Source organism: Hyla sarda, chromosome 3, assembly GCF_029499605.1.
Source record: "Hyla sarda isolate aHylSar1 chromosome 3, aHylSar1.hap1, whole genome shotgun sequence".
NCBI lineage: Eukaryota > Metazoa > Chordata > Amphibia > Anura > Hylidae > Hyla > Hyla sarda.
Genome location: NC_079191.1, coordinates 416569998 through 416583210, shown reverse-complemented (window position 1 = coordinate 416583210; position 13213 = coordinate 416569998). Strand labels below are relative to the sequence as shown.

General features: G+C 41.8%; 1 long non-coding RNA gene across 1 annotated transcript in view; it reads left to right on the top strand.

Moving 5' to 3' along the window:
• The window catches only part of LOC130363023 (uncharacterized), a 140064-nt gene extending 127324 nt beyond the window's left edge, over positions 1-12740 (top strand). The window contains exon 3 of the long non-coding RNA XR_008891680.1: positions 12578-12740. This is a non-coding gene — a long non-coding RNA (uncharacterized LOC130363023). The remainder of the gene's footprint in view (positions 1-12577) is intronic.
• The last annotated feature ends 473 nt before the right edge of the window (positions 12741-13213 follow it).

The window sequence follows — 13213 nt, the reverse complement described above, 5'->3', positions numbered from 1 at the left end:
TGAACCCTATCTCCAAGTCAGACTGATGTGATATTGTGTTTGCTCTTGGTACTTACAATACCCTATAGCGTAAATGCTGCTTGTTTGTGTTTATAGATTTACCATGGCTTGAAACTGCCCTAAACAGACTAGCGGAGCAGACTCGGTGACCCTACTAATATACAGAAACATGAAGGACAACTGCACTGAAGACTTGTTTTCTGCTTTGCAGGAAAATATATCAAATAACTTTGCATCATGGTTAAAATAATAAGAAAGAAGTTATACCATGCAAAATATGCATATAATTTATGGGTACATACTTGAACAATAGCCAAAGCAAATATATCCCCCCATTCCCTATATATCCATTTATACAGCTATATGTTTGTTAGACCTCACAACTACATGATAACATTTGAGAGGTTGTCTGTTTTTGAAAACCCATTCTCATATACTCAGATAGGATTCTGGGAACTTTTTATTAGATTTTTTTGCTTATATACTGCAGCATTGACTTTTAATCTACATATATATATATATATATATATATATATATATAACTCAATGGAGAGATTTATCATTGCTTTTAGAGCATTTTTTTGTCTATGTTTTGGTGCAGTTCTGGCGCAAGCAGCATATTTAGCGACTTTTATGTGTCTTTTGATATAGACAGTTTCACTCTTTTTTTGCCTACCCGTAGAACTTTTTCTTTTTGACCATGCAGTGGTCACGTATTTATCATTTGTGTCGCTATTTTGTGCACAAGTCGCTATTTTGTGCACAAGTGGCTATTTTTTTAGGCGCAAAGCTACACCACCTACCAGTAGGCATGAGAATCATTTCTACCTTCCACAATTCAACCTTTAACCTCTTGTGGACAACAGCGTCCCACTCCCCTTCAATAACACGTGCTGAGAAGCTGAGCGTGGGTCATAGCCGGGGGATCTTGGTGGCTATCTTCCACCAGGACCCATCTCTAATGCCAGACATCCCCGGTCATCGTGATAACAGGCTTTAACCCCTTAGACACTGCAATCAAATTTAATTGTAGCATCTAAAAGTAAAAATGTCCCATACAAGTCTATGGGAAATACATGTTACTGCATAACTTCCAAATGGCTGTAGATATTTTGATAATACTTGGTCAGACGTTATTTATATGTCCACTAAAAATATAGGATAGTTAATTTAACCCTTAACTACCCCCATTTGTGAGGGTTGGGGTTTTTGTTTAAAGTCCCATGCAAATCTATGGGAAATGTATGTTCCCGCATAACTTCTGTACGGCTGGAGATAATTCAATAATACCTGGTACACATATTACTTATATGTCAAATAAAAATATATGATAGTTAAATTAACCCTTACCTTCACCCTTATATAAAAGATGGGTTTTTATTTCAAGTCCCATGCAAGTATATGCAGCACCTTACTCCACAAGCTCCGCTCTGCATCTCCTGGTGAATGTGTAAGTCCGGCTTGCAAGACACACCCCATCTCACAAAGACATGCCCACTGTTTAAGCCCCACTCCTTTTATTCTCTACCCTTTTTGTGCACTGGTCTGGCTTGCAAATCACACCCAGTCCCACAAAGCCACATCCCCTTCTATTGCATGCAGTAATTTTTCCGCCACGATGTCCCGTCACTGTATAACGCCCGTAATGAATTACGGGCATATACGGGTGAAAACGGGCAGTTACAAAACCCCATAGGCTGCAATGGAATTTTGTCACGGCCGTCAGGGGTTTTGTAATGGCCGGGTTTCGCCGATATAGTGGCGGAACTGGTGACAGAAGTTCCTAAACGGAACTATTTCATAGTGTGAAAGAGGCCTTACAATATCTTCATCACAAATCAGTCCCACCTGAGGACAGGATATGAGGATCAGATATGAGGTTGGGATATGAGGAAGGGATATGAGGATGAGATATGAGGACAGGATATGAGGACAGCATATGAGGACGGGATATGAGGAAGAGATATAAGGATGAGAAATGAGGATGGGATATGAGGAAGGGGTATGAGGACGAGATATGAGGACAAGATATGAGGACAAGATATGAGGTCAAGATATGAGGTCGAGATATGAGGACTGGGTATGAGGACTGGGTATGAGGAAGGGGTATGAGGTTGGGATATAAGGTTGGGATATGAGGTTGGAATATGAGGTTGGGATATGAGGTTGGGATATGAGGACGGGCTATGAGGACGGGCTATGAGGATGGCCTATGAGGATTGGCTATGAGGACGGGATAGGAGGTCGGGATAGGAGGTCGGGATATAGGGGCAGGATATAGGGTTGTGATATGACAACAACATATGAGGATGGGATATGAAGTCAAAAGCTTCCTCCTTTGTTGATTTTTCTCCCCAACAAGGCTTAGGAAGGAAGAAACGGGCAACGCCAGGTACTCATCTAGAAGAGAATAATTAACCTATTCAGGACGCAGAGCGTATGCATACGCCCTGCATCCCGAGTCCTTAAGGATGTAGGGCGTTTGGATACGCCCGTGGGAATTCCGGTCCCCACCGCTAGCCGGTTGGGGACCGGACCGGGATGCCTGCTGAAATCATTCAGCAGGAATCCCGGCACATCGCCGAGGGGGGTCCTTAGACCCCCCCATGTCGGCGATCACAGTAAATCGCATGTCAATTCAGTTATGCGATTTTCTGCTATTCCGGGCTGATCAGGTCTCTGGTGACCCGATCGCCCGGAAAATAGGGATGACCAGAGCTGTCAGTGACAGCCCCGATCATCCTGAGGGATAGGAGCGAGGTTGCAGTGCTGCAGCCTCCTCCTATCCCCTGCCATTAGTCAGCAATGAGTGATTACCAATGGCAGTTGAAGATGGGGGGTTGGCATGGAAACCCCCCGCTCTGCCCACCCCTGGATGTCGGCAGAACAGGGGGAGAAGATGGCGGCCGGTACCTGCAAAGAAGATGCCGTGGGGACCGCCGATCGTCGGTGACATCAGCAAAGATCAGCGGCGAAGGTAGAGTGGCGACGGCGTGGAGCATCAAGGAAGGTGGCAGTAAAGCGATCTTTACTGCTACTTTCCGAGAGGTTGCCAAACTGCAGCTCGCAGCATGCCCAGACAGCCAAAAGCTGTCTGGGCATGCTGGGAGTTGTAGTTTTGCAACATCTGGAAGGTCACAGTTTGGAGACCACTATTACAGTGGTGCCCAAACGGTAGCTCTCGTGATGTTGCAAAACTACAACTCTCAGCATGCCCAGACTTCCCAGGCATGCTGGGAGTTGTAGTTCTGTAACATCTGTCCCTTCAGATTTTGAAATTTTCATGAAAATTTTGAAAATTGCTGCTATACTTTGAAGCCCTCTAATTTTTTCAAAAAGTAAAAATATGTCCGTTTTATGATAACAACATAAAGTAGCCATATTGTATTTGTGAATCAATATAAAATTTTTCTTGAATATCCATTTTCCTTACAAGCAGAGAGTTTCAAAGTTAGGAAAATGCAAAATTTTCAACATTTTCATGAAATTTTGGGATTTTTCACCAAGAAAGGATTCAAGTAATGACGAAAATTTACCGCTAAAATAAAGTAGAATATGTCACGAAAAAACATTCTCAGAATCAGAATAATCGGTAAAAGCATCTTAGAGTTATTAACCCCTTAAGGACCCGGGGTTTTTCCGTTTTTGCATTTTCGTTTTTTCCTCCTTACCTTTAAAAAATCATAACTCTTTCCATTTTGCACCTAAAAATCCATATGATGGCTTATTTTTTGCGACACCAATTCTACGTTGTAATGACATCAGTCATTTTACCCCAAAATCTACGGCGAAACGGAAAAAAAATCATTGTGAGACAAAAAAAAAATTTAAATGCCATTTTTGTACATTTTGGGGGCTTCTGTTTCTACACAGTACATTTTTCGGTAAAAATGACACCTTATCTTTATTCTGTAGGTCCATACGATTAAAATGATACCCTACTTATATAGCTTTGATTTTGTCGTACTTCTGGAAAAAATAATAACTATATGCAGGACAAATTATACGTTTAAAATTGTCATCTTCTGACCCCTATAACTTTTTTTTTTCCGCGTATGAGGCGATATCGGGGCTCATTTTTTGCGCCGTGATCTGAAGTTTTTGCATTGATAGGACGTATTGATCCAAAAAAAGTGACCAAAAATGCACTATTTTGGAATTTGGAATTTTTTTGCGCGTACGCCATTGACCGTGCGGTTTAGTTAACGATATATTTTTATAATTGGGACATTTCCGCACGCGGCGATACCATATATGTTTATTTTTATTTACACTGTCTTTTTTTTATGGGAAAAGGGGGGTGATTCAAACTTTTAATAGGGAATGATCTTTATTCACTTATTTTTTTTCACTTATTTTTTGCAGTGTTATAGCTCCCATAGGAACCTATAACACTGCACACACTGATCTTTTACATTGATCACTGGTTTCTCATAGGAGACCAGTGATCGATGATTCTGCCGCTTGAATGCTCATGTCTGGATCTCAGGCACCGAGCAGTCATTCGGCGATCGGACAGCGAGGAGGCAGGTAGGGACCCTCCGGCTATCCAGTAAGCTGTTCGGGATGCCGCGATTTCACAGCGGCTATCCCGAACAGCTCCCTGAGCTAACCGGCATGCTTTCACTTTAGACGCAGCGTTCATCTTTGAACGCCGCATCTAAAGGGTTAATAGCGCGTGGCTGTGGCCCTGCTTTATAGATCGGGAGCGGACACATGACGTTCCAGCACGTCATGTGTCCTTAAGAGGTTAAATGAAAAGGGGGGTGATTCAAACTTTTATTAGGGAAGGAGTTAATTGATCTTTATTCACTTTTTCACCGCGGCGATCCCGAACAGCTCCCTGAGCTAACCGGCATGGTTTTACTTTCACTTTAGACGCGGCATTAAACTTTGACCGCAGCGTCTAAAGGGTTAATAGTGCACGGCACCGCGATCAGTGCTGCGCGCTGTTAGCCACGGGTCCTGGCCGTTGTTAGAGGCTGGGCCTGACCCGCCGTGGTCCCGCGTTATAGAACGGGAGCGGACTCATGACGTACCGGTACATCATGGGTCCTTAACCCCTTAAGGACCAAGGACGTACCGGTACGTCCTTGGTCCTGCTCTTCTGATATAACGCGGGGTTACACAGTAACCCCGCGTCATATCATGGCGGGCCCGGCGTCATAGTGAAGCCGGGACCCGCCTCTAATAGCACGCAGCGCCGATCGCGGCGCCGCGTGCTATTAACCCTTTAGCCGCGCGCTCAAAGCTGAGCCGCGCGGCTAAAAGTGAAAGTGAAAGTTCCCGGCTAGCTCAGTCGGGCTGTTCGGGATAGCCGCGGCTAATCGCGGCATCCCGAACAGCTGACAGGACAGCGGGAGGGCCCCTACCTGCCTCCTCGCTGTCCGATCGCCGAATGACTGCTCAGTGCCTGAGATCCAGGCATGAGCAGTCATGCGGCAGAATCGTTGATCACTGGTTTCTTATGAGAAACCAGTGATCAGCATAGAAGATCAGTGTGTGCAGTGTTATAGGTCCCTATGGGACCTATAACACTGCAAAAAAAAAGTGAAAAAAAAAGTGAATAAAGATCATTTAACTCCTCCCCTATTAAAAGTTTGAATCACCCCCCTTTTCCAATAAAAAAAAAAACACAGTGTAAATAAAAATAAAAATAAACATATGTGGTATCACCGCGTGCGGAAATGTCCGAATTATAAAAATATATCATTAATTAAACCGCTCGGTCAATGGCGTGCGCGCAAAAAAATTCCAAAGTCCAGAATAGTGCATTTTTGGTCACTTTTTATATCATTTAAAAATGAATAAAAAGTGATCAATAAGTCCTATCAATGCAAAAATGGTACCGTTAAAAACTTCAGATCAGCTCATACCGCCCCATACACGGAAAAATAAAAAAGTTATAGGGGTCAGAAGATGACAATTTTAAACGTATTAATTTTCCTGCATGTAGTAATGATTTTTTCCAGAAGTCCGACAAAATCAAACCTATATAAGTAGGGTATCATTTTAATCGTATGGACCTACAGAATACATATCAGGTGTCATTTTTACCGAAAAATGTACTACGTAGAAACGCAAGCCCCCAAAATTACAAAACAGCGTTTTTTTTCAATTTTGTCGCACAATGATTTTTTTTCCCGCTTCACCATAGATTTTTGGGCAAAATGACTGACGTCATTACAAAGTAGAATTGGTGGCGCAAAAAATAAGCCATCATATGGATTTTTAGGTGTAAATTTGAAAGAGTTATGATTTTTTAAAGGCAAGGAGCAAAAAACGAAAATGCAAAAACGGAAAAACCTCCGGTCCTTAAGGGGTTAAGGGGTTAATTGCAAAAATAGGCTGCATCCTTAAGGTGAAAATGAGCTGCGTCCTTAAGGGCTTAAGAGGTTTTTGTGTATGCATTTTGCTTACCTCTTTTTGTTAATGTTGCAGTCATTGCATAGGTTTCATTTTGGTTAACAAATCAACAATGATGTAGGGTCTGTAATGCAGCCTTCTCAGACAGCATTCCCCTGGCTGAGAATCAGGTGTATGATCACAGCACCTGATCATCTGATTAAGTTGCAAGTGCTAGAGGTTATCCAGGTAAACTTATAACACTCATAGGTGTATTGGGGTCAATTCACATTACATAAAGTTTAGATGTGTTTTCTTACTTAAATTGCTATTGAAATGATTTGACCTATAATCACAAAAATAACACTGTTTGACTATAAAATAACACCCTTTTTTTTACCACAGTGGAAAAATTTGGAAAAATCATGGGAAAAACATTAAAAATGCAGAAATTTTTTTTTATTTACCATGTATCCTGATCCCTTAGAGATAGTAGATGGAGCTGAGAGAGGAGGGATCTGTGAGCAGTTGGGATCGATCTGGTATAATGATGTCATCTTTTAGTTTTGGTGCAATCGGCATAAATGCTTAACAAGTTGCACATATTTGTGATATTTGAGTAATATCGCCATTTCTGTGCACAGAACATGTATGCTGCTAGCACACCGACCTCAGAACATGTAAGCCGCTGGTGCACCTTGGTACATGACCCCATACTCTTCAGGGGAAAAAATCCTAGCTACAGATGTAGCCATGGTTATCGTGAATGCATTAACCCGACACAGTTGTTTTGGGATATCCTAAGGGTCTATTCACACAGCATAATTTCCGCTTGTGGAATGGGAATGGGAGTGCAGAATTCCATAGAAGTCTATGGGCTTTAATTTGAGGCAGAATTCCACAAGCGGTAAGCGGATATCACAACACGCCAGCAATTTACATGTATATCTGTATATCTCTGCCCACTACTATGTTCCATGCCATATAAAATACACTTAGGTCAGTCAGACTTACTGGCTTGAAAATAGAGAAAACCTCTGTCATCAAGTGGATCGAATGGCCGTTTGGACTTTAGAAAAGTATTGGTACCCAACCAGTTAGGCTATGTTCACGTGGGGGGTGCATGGGTTTAATGTGCGCTCGTAAAATCTCTGTGCGGACATTCCCCTGACATCACTAGGACCACTCGGAAATGCACCGTCTCATAGATGGTAATGCATTTCTGTGCACAGAAAGAATAGACATGTTTATTCTTTCTGCGGAATTTAAATTTCCATGCCAGATGTTTCCGCACAGAAATTCTGCTGTGTAAATCCTATTGAAATCAATGTTACTCTGCTGCTGCGGAATCTCTATGGTGTGAACATAGCCTTACCCTTTCATATATAGTGGTAAGTGATTGAAGAAAGCATCTAGAAAATCTAGACTAGTCAACTAAATGTAACCTTTAATGTGTGTTTTAAAGATTGCCCACATGCTATTGCTTAATGGATTATAGCTTTATATAAAAATAGAGGGTTTTCTTTTTGTCCCTACAAAGCGCAACATATGGGCTATGTGTGGTTTTAAAGATCTTATCTATTCAAGTTTAAGAGGCTTTGCTGCAATATTGTAATTCAAGGTGATAAGTGCCGATGTTTTTGGAAAAAAGGCAGATTACATTACTAATTCTGACCAAATCTTATCACCCCTTGCTTCATTTACGGCACTGGGACCCTGCAGAATGTTTGAGGGAGGATAGCTGTGATCAATAGCCTGTGTCTTGTGGTAATGGTCGAGATTGATGATCCAAAATGACATTTATAGACATCTAAGTGATTTAAGAAAGAGGCAGGGGTCCTCAGCCCAATTGTTGACAATTATATACCGCTAATTGGGGCCTAAGAAAGGCTCTATCAGATCATGCTCTAAGGGGCACTTTAGATCCCTCATTTTGCTGACAGCTATCCAATACTTAGATTAGTGCTTTTTTTTTTTAAACTATAATTCAAAAAAATAGTTATATTTTAAAAGTTGTTATATTTTGCATGATCTCAATTTTTTTTGCAGGACAAGTCCTTTATGTCTTGTTCAAGACTGTTTTTAGCCATAGGGCTGAATTATAGGAAGGACAGCCTGGGCTATTTCTTCCACACCACTGGGCTTGAGCTTCCACACCATCTCAACCACTCAGTCCATGGCCTTAAAGGGGTACTCCAGTGGAAAACTAACTTTTTGGCACCAGTTGATTTAAAAAATTAACAGATTTGTAAATTACTTCTATTTCAAAATCTTAATCCTTCCAGTTTCATGCTCCACAGGAAGTTCTTTTCTTTTAAAATGTATTTTCTGTCTGACCACAGTGCTCTCTGCTGCCACCTCTGTCCATGTCAGGAACTTTCCTGAGTAGAAGCAAATCCCCATAGAAAACCTATCCTCCTCTGGACAGTTCCTGACATGAACAGAGGTGTCAGCAGAGAGCACTGTGGTCAGACTGAAAATAACTACCTCTGGAGCATACAGCAGCTGATAAGTACTGGAAGGATTAAGATTTGTTAATATAAGTATTTGTTTAACTTTCTGGTACCAGTTGATTAGATTTTTTTTTTTCTATTGGAGTATCCCTTTAATGTAGCTGCACCTTTTAAAATGTTGTTACCTGGGATGGCCCCAGACATAAGAAAGTATATAAGAACATTGTAAAAACAGAGAAAATGGTAAGAGAAAAAATATAATGATAAACAGATCCTCACTGTGCACCTATGGACATCTACTTCAATTGAGTTAAATAAAGAGAGTTGGACAAAAGCAAGCCCAGTGTTACTTGGAATTGAGTATGCTTGGGACAAGAGAAAAACATAGTAAGCAGACGCGTGTAATCATAAATCAAATTAACCACCTGTAGTACAGGAGAGGGGGGGAGGGGGTGGTTGGGGTTGTTGGTGTATGATTGGTTGTCATGATATACAGCCAGCCTTTTATTAGATTTTTCTTAGAGTTTTTTTAATAGTGTTTTATTAAAAAAATTCCTGTAGGTAACCGAAGGTAACTACCTTACATTTTGAAGACCTCTTTCCTAACTTGATTTGAAGATGAAACAGAAGCTCAGAAAGTGTTTACTACGAAAACCAGAAATCACTCTCACCTGTCAATCTTGTAGAACTAAACAGAATGATCTAAAAATGTATAAGTTAAAGGGGTTATCCAAGAATAGAAAAACAGTTATTCTCTTTTAAAAAAAAAATGCTCCCTGTCTGTCAATAGGTTGGGTGTGGTTCTGCAGCTCAGTTCCATTGAAGTGAATGCAGCCAAGTTGTAAAACCACACTCAACTTTGGAGACAAACGTGGAGCTGTTTTTTTAATTTTTTTTTAAAGAAATTAGCTCTGTTTTTCTATTCCTGGATAATCCCTTTAAGTTTCTTAACACAGTGGTCCCCAAACCAGTCCTCAAGGCCCACCAACATTCCAGGTTTGTTCAGTTACTCCATTAGAACAGAACATGAACATATTCAAATCCACGATTGTAGGTGGATCTTAAGGACTAGACCTGAAGGGAATTTATAGTCTAGAGTTTTTCCACTGATTCAGATACTGAAACATTTTTTTCTAATATGTTTCTATCTTTTGTATTTTATGTAATTTTTTGTACGCAATTCTGGGGGGCAGACATTTTGCCTAAGCTGTTTTTAATTTAAAGAAGAATTTAAAGATATGCTTTACACCAAGCCCCATTGGACATAGACAATAATAGACAGGAGCTGTCTTAAAGGACAACTGTAGTGCAACACTTTTATATATTCCAGTGCCCGGGCCTCCAAAATAAACAAAATACACTTTAACATACCTTCCTACGTGCCCCCGTTGGTCCGGCAGAGGCCTCACGGTCCGGCAGTGCTAACCTCCTTCCACATCCTGGGGACGGGGACGCCGCAGGGCCATCGGTGTATCACCGGCCGCAGTGATGTCCCGCCCCGGCCGGTGATAGGCTGAGCCCACTGTCATGTAAGAAGCCGGCCAGAGCTCCTTACATGACAGAGGGCTCAGCCTATCACCGGCCGGGGTGGGACATCGCTGCGGCCGGTGATACGCCGGCGTCCCCAGGAAGTGGAAGGAGGTTAGCACTGTCGGACCGTGAGGCCTGTGCCGGACCAACGGGGGCATGCAGGAAGGTATGTTAAAGTTTATGTCGATTTGCGGCTGCCTTTCTGTTTTTGTGTTGCACATTTGTAGTCTCTCCCTCCTTCCACAGCCAGCACTCCACTTCACCCATTTGGCCCAGGCATTTTTAATTAGCAGGAAACTGCATAAGGGTTTCCTCCTACCATTCTCCCAGCCCTCTGACAGTGAGCACATGGTAGGTTTCATACTGGTGTGGTTCTCTGTGGCGGCCGTTGTTTCTGTGATGCTTTGTCTGGGGGGTGGAGTGGCCCAGAGCCAGGGGCTTGGTCGGGCAGTAGTAGGGCTGCCTGGCCGCTGGGTCGCTCCCCCCATTGGGCATGGGGTCTCGGAGGCAGTGGTCGCCCTCGGGGGCAACGTCATGTCAGGTTAGGGACCCACTCTGACGAGGTGGCCTTGAAGTGGCGAGTGGGCTTGTACTTTTTGATCAAAATGTATACTAACAACCTATTAGTTTTTGAAATTATGCTGACAAGCAAATAGATCAAATTACAAATGGTGGATGTGCGGCTGTCTTTCTCTTTTTGTGTTGCACATATGTTAAAGTTTATTTTGCTTATTTTTGAGGCCCGGGCACAGGAATAAATAAAAGTGTTGCACTACAGTTGTCCTTTAATTACATGAAGAGGAAATGTTTCTGGGCATGCTCTGTGACATATGCAAAGGTTAATCCAGTGGAAGTGGAAGGCTGAGCTGTGAGTTTCACCTATTGTCTTCTCCTGAGGTCACCTTTGGCTGTAATGCTGTACAGATCCCTTTCCAGCAGCCTCCTCCTTATCAACACAGACAAAACAGGAATTATCAGCTTAGTTTATGGCCTAGTGGCTAGATTAAAACTGCAAGATTGCAGAATTATTTTGTGATATAGATAGTAAAATGAAAAATTAGAAAAATCATTACCAAAAATTCCTAAAAAATATGTTTAACATAAAAACTTGATTTAAACAAGAGGTCATATTCTTGATGACACATTTCCTATAAAGGGGTACTTCACTAAATACAACTTATCCCCTGAGAGACGGGGAACCCTACAGGAGATCGTGGGGGTTTCCAGCAGTCAGACCCCCTACGATCTCCTGTATCTCACCTCCTGATGCAGACGTCTTCTCTACTCCTCAGCTCACTCCGGCCCCCATCCTTGGAGACATGCTGGTGATGAAGAGGTGTGATGCCTGCTTAGCCAATCTATGGCTGGGACTCCATCTTGACTGGCAATTGGCTGTACAGGCCGTCACCAGGGGTAGGGGTGGAGAGGGCAGTGGAGAGATGATGGAGCCTGCAATAGGAGATGAGAGACAAGGCACCATACAGGAGGGGTGTCAGTGATCAGACTCTTATCCCCCCTGAGCAAATAAGTTTAATTTTTAGAGTACCTCTTTCAGTCCATATTTTGTACCCATTGACATGTGGTCCAATAGGTGGCGCTGCATTGTTTTAATAGAGGACCATTTATTAGTGGACAAGCTGGCACCTACTGCATCAAAATGTGCATCATTGCCAAGTTGCTTTTCAGTGAGCTATGAGTAGGTTAGACCCCACAAAAACTCTTTTAGAAGCTGAAATTGTGTATAACAGTGTTTCCCAACCAGCTCTTTGGCTGTCCAGGAATGCTGGGAGTTATAGTTTTGCAACACCTGGAAGAACTCAGGTTGGAAAAACGTGCATTTTCCCTTATCTATCAATGACTCTTGAATTTGTAATACTTTTGTGTGCTTGCTTTTTGAATTTGTAGACTTTTCCGAGGGTGATGTTTGCCCTTAGGCTTAGTTAACATTGCTGTTGTGGTCCGACCCATTAGTGTCTGTTCAGCTCTTTTTTTTTGTGCGGAACAGACCCAAAAGGGGTTGGAATACAACTGACACCACCAGGTCCTAGTGGATCCCCTTGACTTAAATAGGGTCTGTCAGGGATCCAGTATTTTACAAGAGTTGAGCAGAGAAAAAAAAACAGTACATGCACTATTTCTTTTTACACTAAACTCCCGTGCTCCATTTACCGGAGCACAGCGGTAATGTGAATGAAACCTTATTTTGGTGATAAAGTACTCTCTCTCTCTCCCTCTCTCCACTCTCACAGTATGACACAGAGGAAGAAAGAAGCTGCAGATGCTCCTCCTCTTCTAAGGAAAGAAGACCTGCAGAAAGTTGCTCCAGTAAGATGTAATATAGAGTTTCATAGAGGGAAATGTACTAGTGACTTATGCAGAAATATATTATCAACTATTAAAATAAATAAATGAATAAATTAAGGCTATATATATATATATATATATATATATATATATATATTTTTATTTTTATTTTTTTTATTTTATAAAAACCAGCCCAGCCTAAGTTAATCGAGCTGACACTTTTGATTGGGTTGATTTCTAGGGTTTTACTTTCAAGTATTTCCCTAAGGAAAAATTTAGCACTCCGAATAATGAATTATTAAGCACTTCACATAATAATCACACCCTGCTCTTTGTACTTAAGTCCATGTACATGTTAAATAAATCATAGCATCCTGTTCTGTATGCTCTCTCATAGTTAAAGGAAGTCGGGGGAAATTTTACACACTCTTTTCCCACTCTCACTACTTGTGAATGTGGAAACATTAGGAAATGACAGGGAAGCGGTGTTACGGGCATACAGGATAATGCAGCAGGTGAGATACTCGAGGCTTATTTTGGCTGCTGCTAAATAGTTATTGGAGAAATATCAAAGTACCCGG